The following is an 11,873-nucleotide window of genomic DNA, read 5'->3' on the forward strand; positions in this document are numbered from 1 at the left end:
AAATTTACTTCTCCATTTTCGTCTATAGCGTTACTAAAAGCTGCAGCTAAATTTGCATTGTTTGATTCGCCACCGAAGTTGTAGTCAATGTTGAAATCCTCTGTGTAGCTCTCAGTTTGTGATGTTTCTTTCTAAAAAGTAAAAGTATAGATAAGCTACTTAATAAATATTACAATTGATATTATTATTTTTTCTATCATTAAGGAATTAGATTAACTATAAAGGTTATGTGAAACCATACTGAAAAAAACTGTAAATATTTTAACTTTTAGACCTTGCCTTTTTACTTTACATTTTGAATCAATATGAAAATATACTCTCTATCTTATTCAGTTTCACTATGCTTTAACAAAAGCACATAAAGTAAACTTTTAAACTTTGTAGAAAGATAATTTACGTGAAAATAATAAAGCTTACCTTAATGATAAAAAACTGTCTGATTGTCAAAACAATTATAATAATTTAGCACAGAAAAAGGACATTAATAAAAAATTTATCTTTTTAAATAACACTGTACAAGCTGTCGCTGATAAAAATTGCTTGTATTTTTTTTGTTTTTTTATTAAATAATAAATTAAGTAATACAAACTAACATGTAAAGTAAAGCTTTTAAGTTAGGTTTAACATTTAAAAAATAAAAATAAACTTTATACCTAAACTATATACAATGTTTATGTATGGTAGTTTTCATAAAGGTAAATAGATTATTTGTTTTAGAAAACATAAACTTCAAATAGTTTTATAGCATATTTTTTCACAGAACTTTTTCTTTCGAGAATGAATTTAGAAAACAGTTTAATAAAAAAAAGTATACCTCTTGTTTTTCCGCATCTAATTTAATAGAGTTATTATCGAGGTCATCGAAATCATCGTGAGTACTCTCGTAAACATCATCAATATTCAGGGTGACCTCAGCTCCTTCGTCTAAAGTGTTGAACAATGGATTTTCGCTGTTAAATTTATTTTTTGTTCTATATTTCAAACTATACAGATACAAAAAAAATCAAGCTAAGTACAAATCTCGAACTTCGGACTAGGGTTTCCCAAATTTTTTCAAAAGGCCCCGTTTGAGAAATTAAAAAAGCAATGGCCTAGTCTAACAAGATTTCCCAAAAAACTACCATTAAAACTGTCTTAGACCATTTTTTTTGCTTTTCATGATCAACTTCAGAATATCTAATGTAAGTTTTAAATTATGGCCTTGTGGCTCACCCTTTTACGGCTTGTTGTCCCCTATACTTTATAAATGTTTTCTATAATATCTAGTATAAGCTTCAAAACTACAATTAAAAAAGCTTTATCATCAAATCCAGAATATCTAATGTAATTTTCAATTTAAGACCTGATAGCCCCCCTGTGGCCCCTTTACTGCTCATGGCCCCCAAGGAAACCTTATTGGCCGAGTTATGGTATCCCTGCTTCAGACTTATTTATTTTGATGGATGAAGTAAACATCTGTAATTATCCAGGAAGAAATAAGGTTAATCAAACATAGATGAACCATTTAGGTCATTTAAAACAATATAATGAACAAGAACTCATAAAAGCTTTACTAAATTTTACTAACTTAGTTTTATAATTAGTGTTTATTCCACCAACAACTGATAAATGGCGTCTTTTTGTTACATCCATAGTTTCCTCCATAGCTCGTTCTACTCTCTTGTTGCGATTCATTCTTGAAGCATATGTTTTTATTTTCAACAATTTTTAGTGGTATAATAAAATTTTTGGATTTATGTAAATAAAATATATTTAGGAACATGTTGTTTTTTAAATTTCTTATACATTAAATACTTTAATTTTAATTATTTAAACTTTTTGTTTCGAATGTGTACTTTGTTGTATAACTAACTTACTTTGTTGTCTTTTAACTCTCTTTATTTAGTATATTTAATTCAATAAAAATTAATTTTTTTTTCTAAGTTTGAACTTTATACGAGATTAAAATCTTCAATAACCTTTTTTTCATACAAATGACCGATATGAGAAGTGAAATACAGAGTAAAGCAAGCACAGCAATTACAACAATTGCAATAATTTGTCCAGTATTATTTTCTTCAATTACAGCTGGAGCTGACTGAAACTGTATTCCGTATTTTATAATGAAATCAGTAACTTCCTTAGTGTTTGAGTCGAGTACGCTGTATTTTATTAGGTTTAAAAGTTTTTTTTGCAAGTTGAATATAAATTCTAATAAAGTTACATTAGTCTATAACGTAACATAAAAAGTTAACAAAATATTTTTTCTACTTTGAAAAATAAAAACCTTTCATTTGTAGAAGTGTAATCCTTTATAAATACCATTTTAAAAAAACTAACGAGTTTATTTCATCAACTGGAATAAGAACGTTTGATCCTGTTTCTTTGGCGTGGAATGTAACTTCTGACCTTTATATATGTAATTTTAATTTTCTTGTAAAAACTTTTTTTTTTTGATTTTTCAGTGTAAAAAGTACTTAAAAAAATTGAAAAATATTTTTTTTTTATCTTATTATTTATATTAAGTGAAATGTAAAATGTAATGTAATGTAAAAATTAAAAGTCTTCTGATACTATTTCTATACAAAACTCAATATGTAACTAGATATATTAGACGTAATGTCCTGGACAAGACATTCAAATTACATCCGTGGTGTATGACTCGAGAACAGATAAGTTTTTTTTAAACCAAGTCCTTAGACCAAACTTTTTGAGCGCTTAAATTAATCAAAAAAAAACCTTTTGTAATTAGCTATAAAAAGATCTTTTTATAAGTAATATAATTGAAATAAACTCATTAAGTAAAATAAGTTCGATGTAACTGTTTTAAAAAATACTTATATATTACAAAATTAAACAATTAAAAAAAAGTATAAATTTCATTAGAATTACTTATACTTGCACAAATGTAAGCTTACTAAATAAAAATTGTTTTTACTACTTACAGTAAACTTTATATCTTTAAAAATGAATATATTCAATAAAACGAAAGTATCTGTTTTATTTACAAAAAAATATCGATCTCTTAAATATACAATACAACAGTGATAACAACACCTCATTGCACATAATTTAAATAAAGTTACACAGAAGTTGAAATAAGCCAACTTTATAACTGTTATTACAACTTAATACAACTTTGTAAAATAGTTAAAAGTTTACTTTTAAGTTTTAATTCATCTGATTGTATTTGTTTAAAATAAAAATCACAAACAAAGTTTATTTCTCATAGGCCGACACGCTTTTTCTTGTATGTTTATAAAAATAAAGATCAGAAAACTAGCAGTAGTCTTAACATTAATTGTAGTATAAAAAAAACCTGTAATATTGTTTAAGTGTAAAGTATTTTTGTAAACTTTTTGTAGAAAAATCTGTCATAAGGTTATACTACTGCGATGCACTAATTAGTTGCGTTCTTTTTGAGTCAAAATTCTTATATAGTTAATGAAGTTGTAAAATTTTTCCTTATGGAGTTTTTCATCAACTTCGGTGCGCACTTTCGCTTGCGCACCGAATCAGTATATTGGGTAATTTCCCTAACTTGTCACTAATTGGTAGTCAAAATTTTGTTTAACTTTTTGAATACTAGATGAACGTAGTTGAAAAAAGGCAAATTAAGCAGTTATAAATAAACAATAAAGGATAAAGATATTGCATTATTTTTCTCTTTTTTTGGGTGGCACGCATGCGCCAGTGTCCCTTCCCACGCTACGCCCCTGATTTGAACTCTTTAAAATACTCAGAGATAACTTAACAATAGTTTTTGAAACAAACTTTTGAGTATTTAGCTATAAATGTAAAACAAAATTTATTAAAAGCAAAATTTTCATGGATTAAGGTCAATTTTAGCAATAATATCAAAAATGAACAACAAAAGCTTTTTATGATATTTTGAAAATGACATCGTTCCTATAGATAGTTTGATGGTTAAGTATCATACTTAAAATCTCCATAAAGCTGCATTTGTTTTTGTTTTAAAATTTGTACTTTGTTTGCAACATTTTATAAACTGCATTGAATAAATTTCTTACTTTTTGTAATTACACATTAAAACAAAGCAATTTTTTTTTCGAAAAAGATGGACTTAATACTGTTTACAATTTATAAATGAATTTTTATTTTGTTTAGTTTGATTTTTGTAAACTAGTTATAAAAATTACCTAAATACTTAAACTAAACTTTTTTAAACCATTTAATAAGATGATTAGAGATTATAAAAAATTCTCGTATAAAACAGACATAATTTTTTCAAATGGAAGCTTACGGTTATAATGAAACAAATTACGTTGTTAAGAAAAACTAACTTGGTTTACTTTCTTACAAGCGAAAAATAAAGTTAAACAAGACATATAAATGACATATTGCTTTTAAAACTAAAGTTTCAACGGTATAATCGATAAACTTTTTTGATTTTTTATTTAAGCTCAAGACTAGATTTGTTCTCTATATAAGAGTTCCAAAACAATAAAACTTTATTTTTTAAATTCTACTCTCGTTTTTTGAATATAGTAGTCAACTATCGGTAAAAAACTGATAAAAACAAACTTGTTTTTCTAAATTTTAAAAAATTTTATAGTGTTAGGATAAAGGAAAACAATAATACCAAAATCTAATGTACAACTTACTTTATCAGTGTATTCTCTTCAAGCTCGAAAGTAATTATACTATCTACTATTACCGTTGCTTTCAGAATATTTCCTAAATCGCTGTCGAAAGAATTGAAGGTAAGTTTTGAGAAAAAAAGTTTAAAAGTCATAAATTGATAACAAACTTTTCAAACTCTTTTTTTGGGAAGTCAAGTCTCGCATAAGCTGAGAGCAGTTTTACAGTTTGATCACTTTTTATAACTCCTATTATTAACTCTGATTCATCAAAATGACTTGGATCTCTAAAAAAACAATTTTTACTTTATTTTCTAAGTGTGTAAACTGGTAGACGTTTGAATTAATTATTTTAAAGCTCAAATTGTTTAAAAAGTTAAATGTTTTGAGTAAGAGTCTAGCTAGAAAGTTTAACTTATTGGATCTATTTAACAAACTTTTTATCTAAAAGTGTCCGTTCTACCAAAAAACTCTATCGTTGATAGTTTGTAATTATTACAGCACTTGTATTGTTACTTAGAATTTAGCTTTTTATTGTGACACAAAGCAAACAATTAACCATTTAAATGTGCTAAAAGTATGTTTAATTAGTTTATCAGTAATAAACTTAGCTTCTTTCTTTTTACTTAACAATTTACTTCGGTTGTTGTTTAAAAAAAATATCAAAAAAAGTTAGAAAATTGAAAAGGCTTTGTAGAATATGTGCACACTTTTTTTGAAGTAATATCTTAACTTCATTATTCTATTAACTATAACTTGAAATTATGTTTAGACTTAAAGATAACGATTTTTATAAATTGTGTTAATTAAAAAAAATAATTAACCCAGTAAAATTTCTACTCTATTTCGAAAATGAATACGTAAAACTATTTTATAAAAATTATATTTAAATTTGTTATCAATTTCACTATACTATACAAAAGCATAAAATGAACATTATTTTTACTAGTTAGAAATTGTTAGCTATGTGAAACTTTATAAGTTACAAAATATATAAAAAAAGATTAAAAGTTTCTGACCCGTCTGTGACTTTTAACCCAATCTTAAACGAGCAACCAGTTTCAATATCTATTTCTTTCACGAGGTATATATCACCTCTGCTTGGATCCGTGATTACAAACTTTTCGTCCTTAACAAAACAAGTGAAGTTAGCTTAAGGATTTTGTTATTGATATTTGTAAAGTATGTTATTTTTTTATAAATCAATTGCACAGGAAAAACAAGTTATTTAAAATTAAAAATTTTGAAAGGAAATTACAAATTCTAAAAGTATTTACATACACTATTAAACACATTTTTAGGAAGTTTGATACACTACTGAAAGAGAAGAATCCTAGTTTTTTAAATAAGAACTAAATTTAACATTTAAAATCTTTGTGTTACGGATGCTTACAATTGGTTCACATGTTCCACAGCAATCCTGTTGAGAAGTTATTGAGTATTGAAGCACGTTGTTTGGAGCAAGGTCGTCATCTGTTGCAGTTACAAACGAGATTGGTATGTCCTCACTTGTTTGAATTTCCAATGAAACATCTTTAAGTTTTTATTAAAAACTAACTAAGTTAGTTTAGATTTATTTATAATCAATTTTGTAAGTACTAGTTGTTTTTAAGAAATTTTTAAGTTAAAAATAACTTGCTAATTAAATTAGTTGAGTCCACTTTTAAAAAAAACTAACTAAAATTTTTGGTCAGCCAATAATACATACATACTTAATTTTTACCTGTTAAGAAAGGATTTTCACTAAACACAGGCGAGCAGTCATTGACATCAGTTACAGTAATATTGATACAAGCATAAGAGTTACTTTCGACAACATCTTCACACGATAATCCAAGTTCAGTAGGAGTTGTATCTTCTTCTGTAACCTAAACACGAATGAAAAGTACACTTAGCTTGATTTCATCTGCTTACTTCATTAAGGTAGTAAAAACTTACTTTAATTACTACATCAAACTTATCTACAGTTTCTCTATCAACTTCTTCCTTTCTTCTAATTTCTCCTGTTTCTTTTTCAATATCATACTTTTGGGTGCCAGATCCACCTGGTAAGTAAAACTATTAAATTATATAAAACTATTTTGTATTACAAAGTAGTATCATGTACAAATTAGTATTTTCATTGCCAAATGCTTTTTATAAAAAATTTAATTATAGACAATTTGCTCTTATAGTTTTACTTAAGTTTGTAACAGACAAAAAATAATTAAATTAAAGCAGCCAAATAAAAAAACAATGTTGAATGCTTATTTATCTATTTCTTATTAAACTTTGAAAAAAAACTCACTTAAGAAGAAACTTTTAGTAACCCTTTTTTTTAAACTATTTTATTTAAAAAAAAACTTTGCTGCCTGACATTCTATTATTCAAAATTGCTTCAAAGAAGGCATGTAAGTACCTGTATCATTTATGAAAGAAAACTTATACATTCATAACTATTCAGTAAAAGTAGTTTTTGGTTTATTTAAAAAACTACCTTTTTATTTACCTACAATGAAGTAATAGTTTGTTTCTTTATCATTTGAATCAGCATCGGTAGCAAGACCAATGAAGACACCCGTGCTACCTGGGCTGCCTTCAGGAACACTTAAAACTTGATTTTTCTGTAAAAATATTACATTAAAATATTTACCTAAACGCAAAAAAAAAGGTAAAAGCGCAAAGTGACAAGTAAAAGACAATAAATAGAAAACAGTTTTAACGTTTCAGTATGTTAAATCCTGAAGTATCTATAAAAGCAAAGAAGTAGGAAAACAAAATAAATTTACGACGTAGATAACACTGTTTAGAATATAAGTTTGTTTAGCCGTAAAGCCAAACCCAAGTTGACAGTAGTTAATCAAGAAAAATTTTCCAAACCTTACAGTTTATTTTAAGGAGTTTCAAACTGGAGTTGCATAAAACACTTTAACTTCTAGGTTTTATAGAAGTATCATAACGTTTTTCAAAATAAAGTTAACACTTAGATGTTTATTTAATTTTAAGATGCTTTGTTAGCAATTTTTATGGTATTTTTGATGCGTTTAAAAATATTTTGAAAACTTAAGCTAAGCTTTATTGTCTCTATACAAGTTTATTTTGATTAAAAGATTTTTATTGTAACTGAGGATCTTATAAATCTTATTGATTGACTGAGTAAAACATTGTTTTATGATTAATTCGTGAATTTTGTTATACTTTGTCTACATTTGTTTATATTATTAGTTTTAACTTAAAGATTTTTTTAATTTATGGTTTCTTACTATTCGGTTTTTAATTTCTTACTAAATTACTTTAATTTAAGCGTTGCTGAATTTTTACATATACTTTCAACAACTTAGTCAAGTTTATAATTTGAATACTTAAATCATGATTTATAAATTACGTTTACACGACGATTTTAAACTATCTCCAATGTTAATTGTTATTCTTGCTTTGTAGTAAATTAAAATTTAAGTTTTAATGGTTCAAAAATATTCAAACAACTACTTGACTGAAAAGAGGTGGATTGTCATTTTCATCAGTTATATCGATGGTTAAAGTTTTTGGGTCACTATATCTTACGGATATCCCATTGTCCTGAACTCTGATTGTTAGCTGTAAATTGAATACTAGTACCGGAGGCAAACAGTCAACAGTTAAACTTATTTTTGCGTTTTTAAATTAATGCAAAAACTTAAAGTACCAGTTAAAATTAAAAATTCTTACTATTATGTCCACAAAAAAAAATATTTTAAATAAAAGACCGAGTAATAAAAATTATAAGTAGTTTTTTTTATATCTAATATAACGTACAAAAAAAACACTTTGATATTTAACACAGTTTAAACTTAAATTAAAGCATGAAACGAATAGTTTACAAACTTTGTACTGTGTTTTGGTTTCATAGTCAAGATCCGCTGAAGGCACAATTGAAATTAACCCCGTGTCAGGATCAATTGAAAACGGCACACCTGTCTCTTGAATCACGTATGTGAGCTGGCTGTTTCTGTCTTCATCTTCATCTGTTGCAATAACTTGGAACAAGTCAGCATCGTCTTTTGTGTTCTATTTTCAAAATTTTAGAAACTAATTGATCTCAAAAAGTAAAACTTGTTTATAAATTTATTTTAAGCAAAAAAATGGCTTCCTTAAATACTAGAACAAAATTTATATAACTAAATAAATTCCTGCTTTGAAAATTCTGACCCACTTCGAACTTATAAATAAAATTAGTTGCAGAAGCAGTATTAGAAAATTAACAACTGTTTTACCTTTTGGCTTCACAGTTTTTTGAAGTTTAGAAACTGAAGATATTTTTAAATAATTTAGATATATAAAAACGTACAATACTTACGTAATTTTAGAAGGAAGAACTTTAACTGTAAAAGAAAAGCGCATATGTTTAAAAGTTTATAGTAAACTTAGTTAAAAATTAGCAAGTAAACTAAGAAATGTTACAGTAATGTAAACAAACTTAATTTTTTCTAAGAATTCGTTTTGATCAAAACTATAGAAGTAACGTAAAAATTTATAAAACTACCTTATAACTAGTTCTATATTGCTATTTCTTAAAAAATTAGTCATTAAAACCATTAAAGTTGTAAATTAACTGATTAAAAAATCAAACTTTATGAAAATGTTAATTGCATAATAAATTTTATCTCATCAAAAATTTTCATTTATTTCTATCTTCTGAGTCTGTAAAACTTATCAGTACTGTTTTGATGGACTAGAGGTTTTCTGGTATATATTATCGAAACTAAACTTAAGTTCGATTGAGAGATTGAATATAAAAAATAAGTTTTGAACGTTTTTGTTTGTAGAAATAAGCAACAATACCTCAGGAACACTTATACTGTCATCGAGGTTCTCAATTATTGGTGAGTTATCGTTCGTGTCTCGAATCTTAACTTCGACTACTATTTCATCGAATTGCGGTGGAGTTCCCATGTCCGTTGCAACAATAGTGACATTAATTGATGGTCCATTAGTTTCTCTGTCTAGCCCATTTGTGGTTGATGTTCTGAATTCACCTAAAAATTTCTATTTTTAGTAAAAATCCTTTTTCTTTTCTAGAATATTTTTTTTAGTTTGTACAAAGTTTTAATTAGTGAGTGTTTTAAATACAAAACTAATATTAAAAATTAACAAAAAACATTTAATTTAAATCAATATTGTTTCCAGTCTAAATTAAATAATCAACGTACATACAGTTTTATATCTTGTCTGTTAGTAAAACAAACTTTCGAAAAGGCATGAATTAACGCTTAAATGTAGCTTATTTTAAATCACTATCATTGGTCAAACTCAGTTTGCGTGGATCAACAAAATTTATTTATTCAGTTTATACATATATATTTACTAATTATAAGTAACTAGAATTAATAACTATAAGAATCGAATAATTTTTTTTAATTAAAAACATTTTTAAATATAGATAAACTGTTTTTATTAAGACGACTTTGTGGTGTATAAATAAGTACTGGTACTTATTAGGAGAAAACACTATTTTATTAGTTCTTTAAGTAGTTAGGTAAGTTAAAAAAAAAAAGTTAAAAACAACTAACGAGAGTTTATTTCTAAGATTATTTAAAAGTTTTATTAAAAAACTAAACTTATATCAAATTCAAAACAAAATTTGTTTTACTTCGTCAAATAAAGATTTAAGCAACTTAATTTAGTAAAACTTTGAAATCTTACTTAACTTTTAAACTTATTAAATACAAGGTTAGAATTTTTTCTTAAATATAAGTTTTAACATTGTAGTTTTTTACAGAACTTCTTTCCATTAAAGTTATTTAAAAGTAGTTTTATTTAAAGTGTTTATTTAAATAAATTAACCTAGAGCTAAAGCTTGTACAAAAAAAAATTTAAGTTTAAAAGTTCTGGTGTTAAAGTGTTCTTAAAAGTTTGAACAAACATAAAAATTTTACCAAATTAAAACAATTTTAATGGTTTTTATATAAAACATTTGAATTATTTTTCACATTTAGTTTTTGTTAAATTTAGCAACTTAAAAATAACTTTTTCAAAAAACAACTAACTTTAAGCTGTAGTTCTAATGATGAAGTACTTTAAGATTTTACTTATACTTGTTATCAGTATTTATTAAAAAAAGAATTAAACAGACAGTTTATTTTAGTTTATTAACTTTTACATGTTTTATAAAATATTTACCATATAACTTAACATATAACTAAAAATTAAACTTAACCATAAAAATTTGTAAATATACCTTGACAAGAACTTGCGATTATTTAAGAAGTTTTATAATGGTTTTCTATCTTTTATAAAAAAGTGAACTTGGCTACAAGTTTTTCTTTCGTTTTTTTTTTTGTTTTCATACTTATATAATTAAGTTTTTTTTTAAGTCAAAACTCTTTAAAAAAAACTAGTTAACTTTTTACCTAACTATGTAAATTAATAAGAAACCTGTTTTTTCATCAACAACAAAATAATCTTTCCATTCTCCACCAACACTATACAAGATTTCTCCATTGTTATCTTTATCTACATCTGTTGATGTGACCTATTTTTTATTATTTACAAAGATTTTAATTTATTTTCATATTGTTCATTTTATAATTCCCTACTTACTTGCCCAACTATTGTATCTAAAGAGTTCTCATCAACCTGATATATATTATTATCATCTTGAAAATTAGGTGGGTTATCATTTTCATCTAATATTGTTATCCGAAGTTCATCTGCAATTTACGACTTATCATTATTGTTTCAAACTTTAGCAACATGTAAACAATTACTTGCAACTTTTTGCACAAAACTCGGGTCAGCAGCCGTGTCTTCCGCTTCAATTGTTAGTACAACGGTTTCAACAGTTTCTCTATCTATATCAGCACTGTTAACTGTAATTTTTCCGTCCTGTTAAAGTTCAACTTAATATGATAGTCAAAAAGTTTTAGGTAATTTCAGCATTTACTCTAACTTTAAGTTTTTAGTTTTTTTAAATAACACAAACATCTAAACAACTTAAGATGAAAGTGCTGTAAAAATTTCTTATTTTTATTATAATAAAGTAATTTTAAGTTTAGTTCAACGTTTAATTTCAATTAATTCTCAACGTATAAGACAGAAAAGCTCATAGCAAAACTTTTGTCTTAGTTTTTTGTAGAACGTTCTTTTTGCAGAAACTATAATAAAAAACTTTAACTGAAATTTACACTAGTTGTTTTGATCAAAATGACAAGAAGTGCTATAAACTATTGTTGTTGTTTTTTTTTGTGTTGAAAAACTGATAATACTAAAATAAATAACGTTTTCCAGATTTTATTAAGTAATAATTGCAGTTTTTTGTAAGCAAAAAAAAAAGAA

The sequence above is a fragment of the Thalia democratica genome, chromosome 7 (assembly GCF_965202585.1).
Source record: "Thalia democratica chromosome 7, ktThaDemo2.hap1.1, whole genome shotgun sequence".
NCBI classification, from domain to species: domain Eukaryota; kingdom Metazoa; phylum Chordata; class Thaliacea; order Salpida; family Salpidae; genus Thalia; species Thalia democratica.